The sequence below is a fragment of the Carex rostrata genome, chromosome 10 (genome assembly GCF_964058835.1).
Source record: "Carex rostrata chromosome 10, lpCarRost1.2, whole genome shotgun sequence".
NCBI lineage: Eukaryota > Viridiplantae > Streptophyta > Magnoliopsida > Poales > Cyperaceae > Carex > Carex rostrata.
The window spans coordinates 7419139-7434159 of record NC_135927.1 but is presented as its reverse complement, the minus strand read 5'-3'; positions in this window follow the sequence as shown (position 1 = coordinate 7434159).

The following is a 15021-nucleotide window of genomic DNA, read 5'->3' as shown; positions in this document are numbered from 1 at the left end:
TGGAGTGTTGTATTAGGGTTGTAAACGCCGTATTATCTTGCGATGCAGAGTCACTACTAGAGTGCTCTAAACACCAACAATTGGATTGTTGTATTCGTGTTTGTAAATGCCCTATTATGTTGCAATTTAGAGTCACTGCTAGGGTGCTCCAAACACCTTCAATTGGAGTGTTGTATTAGGGTGGTAAATGCCATATTATCTTGCCATCTGGAGACGCTACTGGAGTACCCCAAACTCCTTTAATTGGAGTGTTGTATTTGGGTTGTAAACGCCCTATTATCTGGCTATGCAGAGTCACTACTAGAGTACTCCAAACACCTTTAATTGGAGTGTAGTATTAGGGTTGTAAATGCCCTATTATCTCGCTATTTAGAGTCACTTCTAGGGTGCTCCAAACACCTTCAATTGGAGTGTTGTAGTAGGGTGGTAAACGCCCTGTTATCTTGCCATTTGGAGACGCTACTAGAGTGCTCCAAACTCCTTTAATTGGAGTGTTGTATTAGGGTTGTAAACGCCCTTTTATCTTGCTATGCAGAATCACTACTAGAGTGCTCCAAACTCCTTTAATTGGAGTGGTGTATTAGGGTGGTAAACGCCCTATTATCTTGCCATCTGGAAACGTTACCTAGAGTGCCCCAAACTCCTGTAATTGGAGTGTTGTATTAGGGTTGTAAACGCCCTATTATCTTGTTATGCAGAGTCACTACTATAGAGCTCTAAACACCAACAATTGGACTGTTGTATTAGGGTTGTAAATGCCCTATGATCTTGCAATTTAGAGTCACTGCTAGGGTGCTCCAAACACCTTCAATTGGAGTGTTGTATTAGGGTGGTAATCGCCCTATTATCTTGCCATCTGGAAACGCTACTAGAGTGCTCCAAACTCCTTTAATTGGAGTGTTGTATTAGGGTGGTAAACGCCCTATTATCTCGCCATCTGGGGAATCTACTAGAGTGTTCCAAATTCCTTTAATTGGAGTGTTGTATTAGGGTTGTAAATGCCCAATTATCTCGCTATGCAGAGTCACTACTACAGTACTCCAAACACCTTCAATTGGAGTGTTGTATTAGGGTTGTAAACGCCATATTATCTTGCCATCTGGAGACGCTACTAGGGTGCTCCAAACACCATCAATTGGAGTGTTCTATTTGGATCGTAAACGCCCTATTATCTTGCCATCTCGAGACACTACTGGAGTGCCGCAAACACCTTCAATTGGAGTGTTTTATTGCGGTAATAAATGCCCTATTATCTTGCTATATAGAGACACTACTCGAGTACTCCAAACACCATCAATTGGAGTGTTTTATTAGGGTTGTAAATGCCCTATTATCTTGCCATCTCGAGACACTACTGGAGTGCCGCAAACACCTTCAATAGAAGTGTTATATTACGGTAGTAAATGCCTTATTATCTTGCGATATAGAGACACTACTCGAGTGCTCCAAACACCTTCAATTCGAGTGTTGTATTAAGGTTGTAAACGCCCTATTATCTTGCGATATAGAGACATTACTAGAGTGCTCCAAACACCATCAATTAGAGTGTTGTATGAGGGTTCTAAATGCCCTATTATCTTGTTATCCGGAGACATGACTAGAGAGCTCTAAACACCATCAATTGAAGTGCTGTACGAGGGTCATAAATGCCCTATTATCTTGTCATCCGGAGACACGACTAGAGAGCTCTGAACACCATCAATTGGAGTGCTGTAGTAGTGTTCGAAATGCCATGTTATCTTGTCATCCGGAGAAATGACTAGAGAGCTCTAAACACCTTCAATTGGAGTGTTGTATTAGGGTTGAAAATGCCCTATTATCTTGCGATATTGAGACACTACTAGAGTGCTCCAAACACCATCAATTAGAGTGTTGTATGTGGGTTGTAAATGCCCTATTATCTTGTCATCCGGAGACATGATTAGAGAGCTCTAAACACCATCAATTGCAGTGCTGTACGAGGGTTCTAAATGCCCTATTATCTTGTCATCCGGAGACATGATTAGAGAGCTCTAAGCACCATCAATGGGAGTGTTGTACGAGGGTTCTAAATGCCCTATTATCTTGTCATCCAGAGACACGACTAGAGAGCTCTAAACACCATCAATTGGAGTGCTGTAGTAGGGTTCGAAATGCCATGTTATCTTGTCATCCGGAGAAAGGACTAGAGAGCTCTAAACACCTTCAATTGGAGTGTTGTATTAGGGTTGAAAATGCCTTATTATCTTGCGATATTGAGACACTACTAGAGTGCTCCAAACACCATCAATTAGAGTGTTGTATGAGGGTTGTAAATGCCCTATTATCTTGTCATCCGGAGACATGATTAGAGAGCTCTAAACACCATCAATTGCAGTGCTGTACGAGGGTTCTAAATGCCCTATTATCTTGCCATCAAGAGACACGACTAGAGAGCTCTGAACACCATCAATTGGAGTGCTGTAGTAGGGTTCGAAATGCCCTGTTATCTAGTCATCCGGAGAAACGACCAGAGAGCGCTAAACACCTTCAATTGTAGTGTTGTATTAGGGTTGAAAATGCCCTATTATCTTGCGATATTGAGACACTACTAGAGTGCTCCAAACACCACAAATTAGAGTGTTGTATGAGGGTTGTAAATGCCCTATTATCTTGTCATCCGGAGACATGATTAGAGAGCTCTAAACACCATCAATTGGAGTGCTGTACGAGGGTTCTAAATGCCCTATTATCTTGTCATCCTTTGACACGACTAGAGAGCTCTGAACACCATCAATTGGAGTGCTGTAGTAGGGTTCGAAATGCCATGTTATCTTGTCATCCGGAGAAATGACTAGAGAGCTCTAAACACCTATAATTGGAGTGTTGTATTAGGGTTGAAAATGCCCTATTATCTTGCGATATTGAGACACTACTAGAGTGCTCCAAACACCATCAATTAGAGTGTTGTATGAGGGTTGTAAATGCCCTATTATCTTGTCATCCGGAGACATGATTAGAGAGCTCTAAACACCATCAATTGCATTGCTGTACGAGGGTTCTAAATGTCCTATTATCTTGTCATCCAGAGACACGACTAGAGAGCTCTGAACACCATCAATTGGAGTGCTGTAGTAGAGTTTGAAATGCCCTGTTATCTTGTCATCCGGAGAAACGACTAGAGAGCTCTAAACACCTTCAATTGGAGTGTTGTATTAGGTTGAAAATGCCCTATTATCTTGCGATATTGAGACACTACTAGAGTGCTCCTAACACCATCAATTAGAGTGTTGTATGAGGGTTGTAAATGCCCTATTATCTTCTCATCCGGAGACATGACTAGAGAGCTCTAAACACCATCAATTGAAGTGCTGTACGAGGGTTCTAAATGCCCTATAATCTTGTCATCCGGAGACACGACTAGAGAGCTCTGAACACCATCAATTGGAGTAATGTAGTAGGGTTCGAAATGCCCTGTTATCTTGTCATCGGGAGAAACGACTAGAGAGCTCTAAACACCTTCAATTGGAGTGTTGTATTAGGGTTGAAAATGCCCTATTATCTTGCGATATTGAGACACTACTAGAGTGCTCCAAACACCATCAATTAGAGTGTTGTATGTGGGTTGTAAATGCCCTATTATCTTGTCATCCGGAGACATGATTAGAGAGCTCTAAACACCATCAATTGCAGTGCTCTACGAGGGTTCTAAATGCCCTATTATCTTGCCATCCAGAGACACGACTAGAGAGCTCTGAACACCATCAATTGGAGTGCTGTAGTAGGGTTCGAAATGCCCTGTTATCTAGTCATCCGGAGAAACGACCAGAGAGCGCTCAACACCTTCAATTGGAGTGTTGTATTAGGGTTGAAAATGCCCTATTATCTTGCGATATTGAGACACTACTAGAGTGCTCCAAACACCACAAATTAGAGTGTTGTATGAGGGTTGTAAATGCCCTATTATCTTGTCATCCGGAGACATGATTAGAGAGCTCTAAACACCATTAATTGGAGTGCTGTACGAGGGTTCTAAATGCCCTATTATCTTGTCATCCTTTGACACGACTAGAGAGCTCTGAACACCATCAATTGGAGTGCTGTAGTAGCGTTCGAAATGCCATGTTATCTTGTCATCCGGAGAAATGACTAGAGAGCTCTAAACACCTTCAATTGGAGTGTTGTATTAAGGTTGAAAATGCTCTATTATCTTGCGATATTGAGACACTACTAGAGTGCTCCAAACACCATCAATTAGAGTGTTGTATGAGGGTTGTAAATGCCCCATTATCTTGTCATCCGGAGACATGATTAGAGAGCTCTAAACACCATCAATTGGAGTGCTGTACGAGGGTTCTAAATGCCCTATTATCTTGTCATCCTTTGACACGACTAGAGAGCTCTGAACACCATCAATTGGAGTGCTGTAGTAGGGTTCGAAATGCCATGTTATCTTGTCATCCGGAGACATGATTAGAGAGCTCTAAACACCATCAATTGGAATGTTGTACGAGGGTTCTAAATGCCCTATTATCTTGTCATCCAGAGACACGACTAGAGAGCTCTGAACACCATCAATTGGATTGCTGTAGTAGGGTTCGAAATGCCATGTTATCTTGTCATCCGGAGACACTACTCGAGTGCTCCAAACACCTTCAATTGGAGTGTTGTATTAGGGTAGTAATTGCCCTATTATCTTGTGATATAGAGACACTACTCGAGTGGTCGAAACACCTTCAATTGGAGTATTGTATTAGGGTTGTAAAAACCCTATTATTTTGCTATGCAGAGTCACTACTTGAGTACTCCAAACACCTTCAATTGGAGTGTTGTATTAGGGTTGTAAATGCCCCGTTATCTTCCTAGCTGGAGACACTACTAGAGTGCTCCAAACACCTTCAATTGGAGTGTTTTATTACGGTAGTAAATGCCCTAGCGATATAGAGACACTACTAGAGTGCTCTAAACACCATCAATTGGAGTGTTGTATGAGGGTTCTAAATGCCCTATTATCTTGTCATCCGGAGACACGACTAGAGAGCTGTAAACACGTACAATTGGAGTGTTGTGTTAGGGTTGTAAATGCCCTATTATCTTGCTAGATAGTCACTACTAAAGTGTTCAAAAGACCTTCAATTGGAGTGTTGTATTAGGGTGGTAAAGGCCCTATTATCTTGCCATCTGGAGACGCTACTAGAGTGCTCCAAACTCCTTTAATTGGACTGTTGTATTAGGGTTGTAAATGCCCTATTATCTTGCAATTTAGAGTCACTGCTAGGGTGCTCCAAACACCTTCAATTGGAGTGTTGTATTAGTGTGGTCAACGCCCTATTATCCTGCCATCTGGAGACGCTACTAGAGTGCTCCAAACTCCTTTAATTGGAGTGTTGTATTAGGGTTGTAAACGCCCAATTATCTTGCTATGCAGAGTCACTACTAGAGTGCTGCAAACACCTTCAATTGGAGTGTTGTATTAGGATCGTAAACGCCCTATTATCTTGCCATCTGGAGACACTACTGGAGTGCCGCAAACACCTTCAATTGGAGTGTTTTATTGTGGTAATAAATGGCCTTTTAACTTGCTATATAGAGACACTACTCGAGTACTCCAAACACCATCAATTGGAGTGTTTTATTAGGGTTGTAAATGCCCTATTATCTTGCCATCTGGACACACTACTCGAGTGCTTCAAACACCTTCAATAGGAGTGTTTTATTACGGTAGTAAATGCCTTATTATCTTGCGATATAGAGACACTACTCAAGTGCTCCAAACACCTTAAATTCGAGTGTTGTATTAAGGTTGTAAACACCCTATTATCTTGGTATATATAGACACGACTAGAGTGCTCTAAACACCATCAATTGGAGTGCTGTACGAGGGTTCTAAATGCCCTATTATCTTGTCATCCTTTGACACGACTAGAGAGCTCTGAACACCATCAATTGGAGTGCTGTAGTAGGGTTCGAAATGCCATGTTATCTTGTCATCCGGAGAAATGACTAGAGAGCTCTAAACACCTTCAATTGGAGTGTTGTATTAGGGTTGAAAATGCTCTATTATCTTGCGATATTGAGACACTACTAGAGTGCTCCAAACACCATCAATTAGAGTGTTGTATGAGGGTTGTAAATGCCCCATTATCTTGTCATCCGGAGACATGATTAGAGAGCTCTAAACACCATCAATTGGAGTGCTGTACGAGGGTTCTAAATGCCCTATTATCTTGTCATCCGGAGACATGATTAGAGAGCTCTAAACACCATCAATTGGAATGTTGTACGAGGGTTCTAAATGCCCTATTATCTTGTCATCCAGAGACACGACTAGAGAGCTCTGAACACCATCAATTGGAGTGCTGTAGTAGGGTTCGAAATGCCATGTTATCTTGTCATCCGGAGACACTACTCAAGTGCTCCAAACACCTTCAATTGGAGTGTTGTATTAGGGTAGTAAATGCCCTATTATCTTGTGATACAGAGACACTACTCGAGTGGTCGAAACACCTTCAATTGGAGTATTGTATTAGGGTTGTAAAAACCCTATTATTTTGCTATGCAGAGTCACTACTTGAGTACTCCAAACACCTTCAATTGGAGTGTTGTATTAGGGTTGTAAATGCCCCGTTATCTTCCTAGCTGGAGACACTACTAGAGTGCTCCAAACACCTTCAATTGGAGTGTTTTATTACGGTAGTAAATGCCCTATTATCTAGCGATATAGAGAAACTACTAGAGTGCTCTAAACACCATCAATTGGAGTGTTGTATGAGGGTTCTAAATGCCCTATTATCTTGTCATCCGGAGACACGACTAGAGAGCTGTAAACACGTACAATTGGAGTGTTGTATTTGGGTTGTAAATGCCCTATTATCTTGCAATTTAGAGTCACTGCTAGGGTGCTCCAAACACCTTCAATTGGAGTGTTGTATTAGGGTGGTAAACGCCCTATTATCTTGCCATCTGGAGACGCTACTACAGTGCTCCAAACTCCTTTAATTGGATTGTTGTATTAGGGTTGTAAATGCCCTATTATCTTGCAATTTAGAGTCACTGCTAGGGTGCTCCAAACACCTTTAATTGGAGTGTTGTATTAGTGTGGTCAACGCCCTATTATCCTGCCATCTGGAGACGCTACTAGAGTGCTCCAAACTCCTTTAATTGGAGTGTTGTATTAGGGTTGTAAACGCCCAATTATCTTCCTATGCAGAGTCACTACTAGAGTGCTTCAAACACCTTCAATTGGAGTGTTGTATTAGGATCGTAAACGCCCTATTATCTTGCCATCTGGAGACACTACTGGAGTGCCGCAAACACCTTCAATTGGAGTGTTTTATTGTGGTAATAAATGGCCTTTTAACTTGCTATATAGAGACACTACTCGAGTACTCCAAACACCATCAATTGGAGTGTTTTATTAGGGTTGTAAATGTCCTATTATCTTGCCATCTGGACACACTACTCGAGTGCTTCAAACACCTTCAATAGGAGTGTTTTATTACGGTAGTAAATGCCTTATTATCTTGCGATATAGAGACACTACTCGAGTGCTCCAAACACATTCAATTGCAGTGTTGTAGTATGGTTGTAAACGCCCTATTATCTTGGGATATATAGACACGACTAGAGTGCTCTAAACACCATCAATTGGGGTGCTATATGAGGGTTCTAAATGCCCTATTATCTTGTCATCTGGAGACACGACTAGAGAGCTCTAAACACTATCAATTGGAGTGTTGTATTAGGGTTGTAAATGGCCTATTATCTTGCCATCTGGAGACACTACTAGAGTGCTCCAAATACCTTCAATAGGATTGTTTTATTACGGTTGTAAATGCCCTATTATCTTCCGATATAGAGACACAACTAGAGTGTTCTAAACACCATCAATTGGAGTGCAGTATTAGGGTTCTAAATGCCCTATTATCTTGTCATGCAGAGACATGAACAGAGAGCTCTAATCACCTTCAATTGGAGTCTTTTTTTTACGGTAGTAAATGCCATATTATCTTGCGATATAGGGACACAACTCGATTGCTCTAAACACCAACAATTTTAGTGCTGTATGAGGTTTCTAAATGCCCAATTATCTTGTCATCCGGAGACACGACTAGAGAGCTCTAAACACCATCAATTGGAGTGTTGTATTAGGATTGTAAACGCCCTATTATCTTGCCATCTGGAGACACAACTAGAGTGCTCCAAACACCTTCAATTGGAGTGTTGTATTAGAGTTGTAAACGTCCTATTATCATTCCATATGGAGAGAATACTAGAGTGCTGAAAATACCTTCAATTGGATTGTTTTATTACGATAGTAAATGCCCTATTATCTTGGGATATATAGACACTACTAGTGTACTCTAAACACCATCAAATGGAGTGCTGTATGAGGGTTCTATATGACCTATTATATTGTTATCCGGAGACACGACTAGAGAGCTCTAAACACCATCAATTGGAGTGTTGTATTAGAATTGTAAACGATTATCTTGCCATCTGGAGACACAACTAGAGTGCTCCAAATACCTTCAATTGGAGTGTTGTATTAGGGTTGTAAACGTCATATTATCATGCCATATGGAGAGAATACTATAGTGCTCAAAATACCTTCAATTGGATTGTTTTATTACGATAGTAAATGCCCTATTATCTTGGGATATATAGACACTACGAGAGTGCTCTAAACACCATCAAATGGAGTGCTGTATGAGGGTTCTAAATGCCCTATTATATTGTCATCCGGAGACACGACTAGAGAGCTCTAAACACAATCAATTGGAGTGTTGTATTGGGGTTCTAAATGCCCTATTATCTTCCGATATAGAGACACTACTAGAGTGCTCTAAACACCATCAATTGGAGTGCTATATGAGGGATCTAAATGCCCCATTATCTTGTCATCCGGAGACACGACTAGAGAGCTCTAAACACTATCAAATGGAGTGTTGTATTAGGGTATAAAAATGCCCCTATTATCTTGTCGTTCGGAGACACGACTAGAGAGCTCTAAACACCTACAATTGGAGTGTTGTATTAGGGTTGTAAATGCCATATTATCTTGCTATATAGAGTCACTACTAAAGTGTTCGAAACACCTTCAATTGGACTGTTGAATTGGGGTTGTAAATGCCCTATTATCTTGCCATTTGGAGACACCACTCGAGTGCTCCAAACACCTTCAATATGAGTGTTTTATCATGGTAGTAAATGCCCCATTATCTTGCGATATAGAGACACTACTCGAGTGCTCCAAACACGTTCAATTGGAGTGTTGTATTATGGTTGTAAACACCCTATTATCTTTCTATGCAGAGTCACTACTAGAGTGCTCCAAACTCCTTCAATTGGAGTGTGATATTAGGGTTATAAATGCCTTGTTATCTTCCCAGCTGAAGACACTACTAGTGTGCTCCAATGACTTTCAATTGGAGTGTTGTATTAGGATTGTAAACGCCCTATTATCTTGCCATCTGGAGACACAACTAGAGTGCTGCAAACACCTTCAATTGGAGTGTTGTATTAGGGTTGTAAACGTCCTATTATCATGCCATATGGAGACACTACTAGAGTGCTCCAAATACCTTCAATTGGATTGTTTTATTACCGTAGTAAATGCCATATTATCTTGCGATATAGAGTCACTAATAGAGTTCTCTAAACACCAATAATTTGAGTCCAGTATCAGGGTTCTAAATGCCTTATTATCTTGTCATCCGAAGACACGACTAGAGAGCTCTAAACACCATGAATTCGAGTGTTGTATTAGGGTTCTAAATGCCCTATTATCTTGCTACATAGAGTCACTACTAATGTGTTAATATACCTTCAATTGGAGTGTTGAATTAAGGTTGTAAATGCCCTATTATCATGCCATCTGGAGACACTAGTAGAGTGCTCGAAACACCTTCAATAGGAGTAAATGCCCTGTTATCTTGTGATATAGAGACATTACTATAGTTCTCTAAACACCATCAATTGGAGTGCTGTATGAGGGTTCTAAATGCCCTATTATCTTGTCATCCGGAGACACTACTAGAGAGCTCTAAACAACATCAATTGGAGTGTTGTATGACGGTTCTAAATGCCCTATTATCTTGTCATCCGGATACACGACTAGAGAGCTCTAAACACCTACAATTGGAGTGTTGTATTGGGGTTGTAGATGCCTTATTATCTTGCTATATAGAGTCACTTCTAAAGTGTTCGAAACACCATCAATTGGAGTGTTGAATTAGGGTTGTAAATGCCCTATTATCTTATCATCTGGAGACACTACTAAAGTGTTCGAAACACCTTCAATTGGAGTATTGAATTAGGGTTGTAAATGCCCTGTTATCTTGCCATTTGGAGACACTACTCGACTGCTTCAAATACCTTCAATAGTAGTGTTTTATTACGGTAGTAAATGCCCTATTATGTTGTGATATAGAGACACTACTCGAGTGCTCCAAACATTTTCAATTGGTGTGTTGTATTAGGCTTGTAAACGCCCTATTATCTTGTTATGCAGAGTCACTACTAGAGTGCTCTAAACACATTCAATTGGAGTGTTGTATTAGGGTTGTAAATGCCCTATTATCTTCCTAGCTGGAGACACTTCTAGAGTGCTCGAAATACCTTCAATTGGAGTGTTGTATTAGGGTTGTAAACACCCTATTATCTTGCCATCTGGAGACACAACTAAAGTGCCCCAAACACCTTCAATTGGAGTGTTTTATTACGGTTGTAAATGTCCTATTATCTTGCGATATGGAGACACTACTATAGTGCTCTAAACACCATCAACTGGAGTCCTGTATTAGGGTTCTAAATGCCCTATTACCTTGTCATCCGGAGACAGGACTAGAGAGCTCTAAACACCTACAATTGGAGTGTTGTATTAGGGTTGCAAATGCCCTATTATCTTGTCATCTGGAGACACTACTCGATTGCTTCAAACACCTTCAATATGAGTGTTTTATTACGGTAGTAAATGCCCTATTATCTTGCGATATAGAGACACTACTCGAGTGCTCCAAACACATTCAATTGCAGTGTTGTAGTATGGTTGTAAACGCCCTATTATCTTGCTACTACTAGAGTGCTCCAAACACCTTCAATTGGAGTGTTATATTAGGGTTATAAATGCCCTGTTATCTTCCCAGCTGAAGACACTACTAGAGTGCCCCAATCACCTTGAATTGGAGTGTTGTTGTATTAGGGTTGTAAACGCCCTATTATCTTGTCATCTGGAGACACTACTAGAGTGCTCCAAACACCTTCAATAGAAGTGTTTTATTACGGTAGTAAATGCCCTGTTATCTTTCCAGCTGCAAACACTACTAGAGTGCTCCAAACACCTTCAATTGGAGTGTTTTATTAGGGTTGTAAACGCCCTTTTATCTTGCCATCTGGAGACACTACTAGAGGGCCCCAAACACTTTCAATTGGAGAGTTTTATTATGGTAGTAAATGCTCTATTATCTTGTCATTCAGAGACACGACTAGAGAGCTCTAAACACCTACAATTGGAGTGTTGTATTAGGGTTGTAAATGCGATATTATCTTGCTATATAGGGTCACTACTAAAGTGTTCGAAACACCTTCAATTGGAGTGTTCAATTAGGGTTGTAAATGCCTTATTATCTTGCCATCTGGAGACACTACTTGAGTGCTTCAAATACCTTCAATTGGAGTGTGTTATTATGGTAGTAAATGCCGTATTATCTTGCGATATAGAGACACTACTAGAGTGCTGTATTAGGGTTCTAAATATCGTATTATCTTGACTTCTGGAGACAGGACTAGAGAGCTCTAAACACCTTCAATTGTTGCTAGTACTTATTTCTTAGGAATTCATAATATATATGAAAGACGCAATCTACAATATCTTGCCAAGGGAGTACCTTGGGTTCTAACCCTTGTCTTTGAACCAATGCCATGAATCGTTAGTTTAGGTGCTAGTACTTAGATGCGTGTCCCTCACACATGGACGAAATGACTATGCAGCCTTATGGCATGTAGATTACTTTGGCATTTAGTAGATGAAACTATGTATGCAAAGATATTTATAAAAAGCAATTCAAGAAATAAAAAAATCTCAAATCAACAAAACAAAATATAAATTATACTAAAACATAATAAAGAATTCAATACACCTAAACCCTAGAGATGAGAAGATTAGCTTCTCAATGTCATGACAAAATAAAAGGAATTAAATAAGAAAGACATAACCTAAAACCATCGCAAATTTGGAGATCTCTTCCTTAGATGACGCTTTCTTCTTCTCCAGAATTTATGCTCTTATTCTACTCTAATTTCTGGAATTTAACACTACTAAACATACACTAATTTCTATTACAAGAGGAGTTTATATAGTCTAGCCTAAGGGTGAGGAGTCATGGAGAACATGGAGATCATGGGAAATCATGGGTGCTAAATATAGCATAAAATGCTATATTTGGAGCGCTAAACTTAGACTTCAAGGCGATACAAGGCCTATCACATCTGGAGATTCGTTCCACCATACGGCTTCCCATACTTCAATCAATTTCATATAATTGGTCATAACCCTTTTTCCAATAACTAAAGTTTTTGGTAGATGGAGTCAACATGGGTGGTTCTCTAACAAATTTTGGTGTACAAAATGTCATATCTAGGATCTAATACAATAATCAAATTAAGTGTATCTTAATTTGATTTTCCTGCTCTGATACCACTTGTTGGTCCCAAAGGCACTTAGGGGGTGAATAGTGCATTTTAAAATTTTTAATCTAAGTTATAAAGTCCTAGTGTGTCTTATAGTTATTATTGGCAGAAACTAGAATAGTTTTGTCCTAAACTATAATATACAATAAATAAACTAAATAATAGAGTTTAGAGACACTTGACACGAGAGTTATTTACGGAGTTCGGCACTGACGCCTATGTCTCCGAGGCCCTTGACCTTCGAGATGACGGGCCTTTCTTTACCTAATGAGAAAGGAATACAAGATGGAACCGGTGAGCCCTTACAATCTTTTGGAAAGTCACACGGCCCGAACACGAGCACTAAAGGCTCAAAGGAAACAATCTGATCCGGAAGGGTTCAAGGATTGTAAGGTGAGCACAAGGCTCAAGGTAGTAATTGATTGATCACGCAAAATTACTCTAGGAGTTGTTGTATTGATTGAATAAGCTTGAGATTGATTGTGAGTATTGAAGTTTAAGTACACAAGCAACAACGGCTTTCTCTAGATCTGAAAAAATGAATTATTGAAGTTGAGGGCGGCTAGAGGTCTAATCAAAACCTTGGTATAGCTTTTATTTATAGAGAGTTGAAAAGAATGAATTAAGTGGTGCTGACCGTTGCAACGGTACAGGGACCATTACACGATAGATTATGGTGGCCAACGGTCGTGTACCGTTGACAATGGTAGATGACCATTGCAACTGTCATGCCAACGGTAGTCCTCTAGATTGCTGACCGTCAATGACATTTCTGATCGATTTAAACTAGAGAAATTAACTAATCGATTCATACTAGAGGAAACATTGGCCGGAAAGGACTTAACTAGCTAGAGAGTTGATTTGGGCAAGTCTTGTTATAATTTATAGTATAAAATGATGAAGATATAAGACATGAAGCAGCGCTGCTATTGCTATTTCTATTAGTAGCTTGTAGAATTTTTAAGAGCACAATGAGGAGTGAATTGATGATTCTATGTTTGCTTTTCAGTGTTATATTGATTATTGTTGCCCCTCATCCTGATTACATTCCCATGATGGTCTCTAAAGCAAAAGGTAAATGCTAACTCTCATTCTGAGTGAGTTAGAGTTAATTATTAACATTTTTTTCTAATTGAAGAAGTTATGATGGGCATATATCTAAATTTCTCAATAAATACAATAATTTTTTTTCAAAACTCCTTCTAACTAGTGTGATTATATATATAATGCTTCAAAAATATATCATTTAATAATGTTGGGACTCATAATCCTAGTTTTAAACGGTCCAGTCAGTTGCCCATGTTTTGTTGCGATGAGTTAACAAAAAATTAAGTAAAATTTGGCTGTTGATTTATTAATTTGTACATAGATAACCTTGAGGTTTTTGTGTTTTATTAATATAACCCCATGATATGGATATGCTCTCTCAACTTCTGCACAAATCAAGTGCCTTCTCATGGAAGACCTCCAATTATAAACCCAATAGACCTTACGATTGCTGTGGGAAGCATAGTGACACGGTTCGCGTTTAATTCGCGAATTATTTGCGAATTAAACGGATTATTCGCGAATTATTCATGAATTTGACGAATTTTACATTTAATACGCGTTTTTTTTTTTAAACAATTCGTCACCCTCTCGTTTTATTCAAACCTCCAATTTTTTTTCTTTTGAGAAACTACCTTTTTGTTTAAGAAATATTACAACAAATGCCATTGCTTTTTTCATTTATCCATGTGCACTTCCTAGGAGTCTACACCGAGTCAGATGGAAAGGTTATTTATTTTTTATTTTTTGTTTGAATCAAGTCTCTACAGAGATTCTTCATGAACAAATAATATAGACATTTGTATCATATACATAAAAATCATTCATTAAGCGTTTCCATTTATTTTTTTTGGGAATCATTCCCGAATTATACCCGAATCACGAATTTTTGACCTCCCCGAACCGAACCCGAATAATTCATTTGTCACTATGGTGGGAAGAGATGTTGTGGTGAGGGGCACTACTAGCAATGTTGATTCTTAAAGAATGATGAAGATTTCAGGAATCTAATAGCAACAATTAATAATGATTTATCATGTAATTACCTACTTTAATTAAAGCAAGTGAAGAGACAATATACATACAAATTTGGTTTTTCATTTTATATATTGCATCATTTTTCATTTGTAGTATATCGATTTCGAAAGAAATCTCAAGAGGGCCCATAAAAATAGGTACAATTGGGAAGCGATATTTCTTTTTTAAAGAAGTAATTGTAGAAAAATATACCTTACTCTTACTATAAAGTATAATATTTTTGGATATTAATGCAATAGTCATCCAATGAATGTATTTTGTTGTGGTAATTACATCCTAATGTTGCAC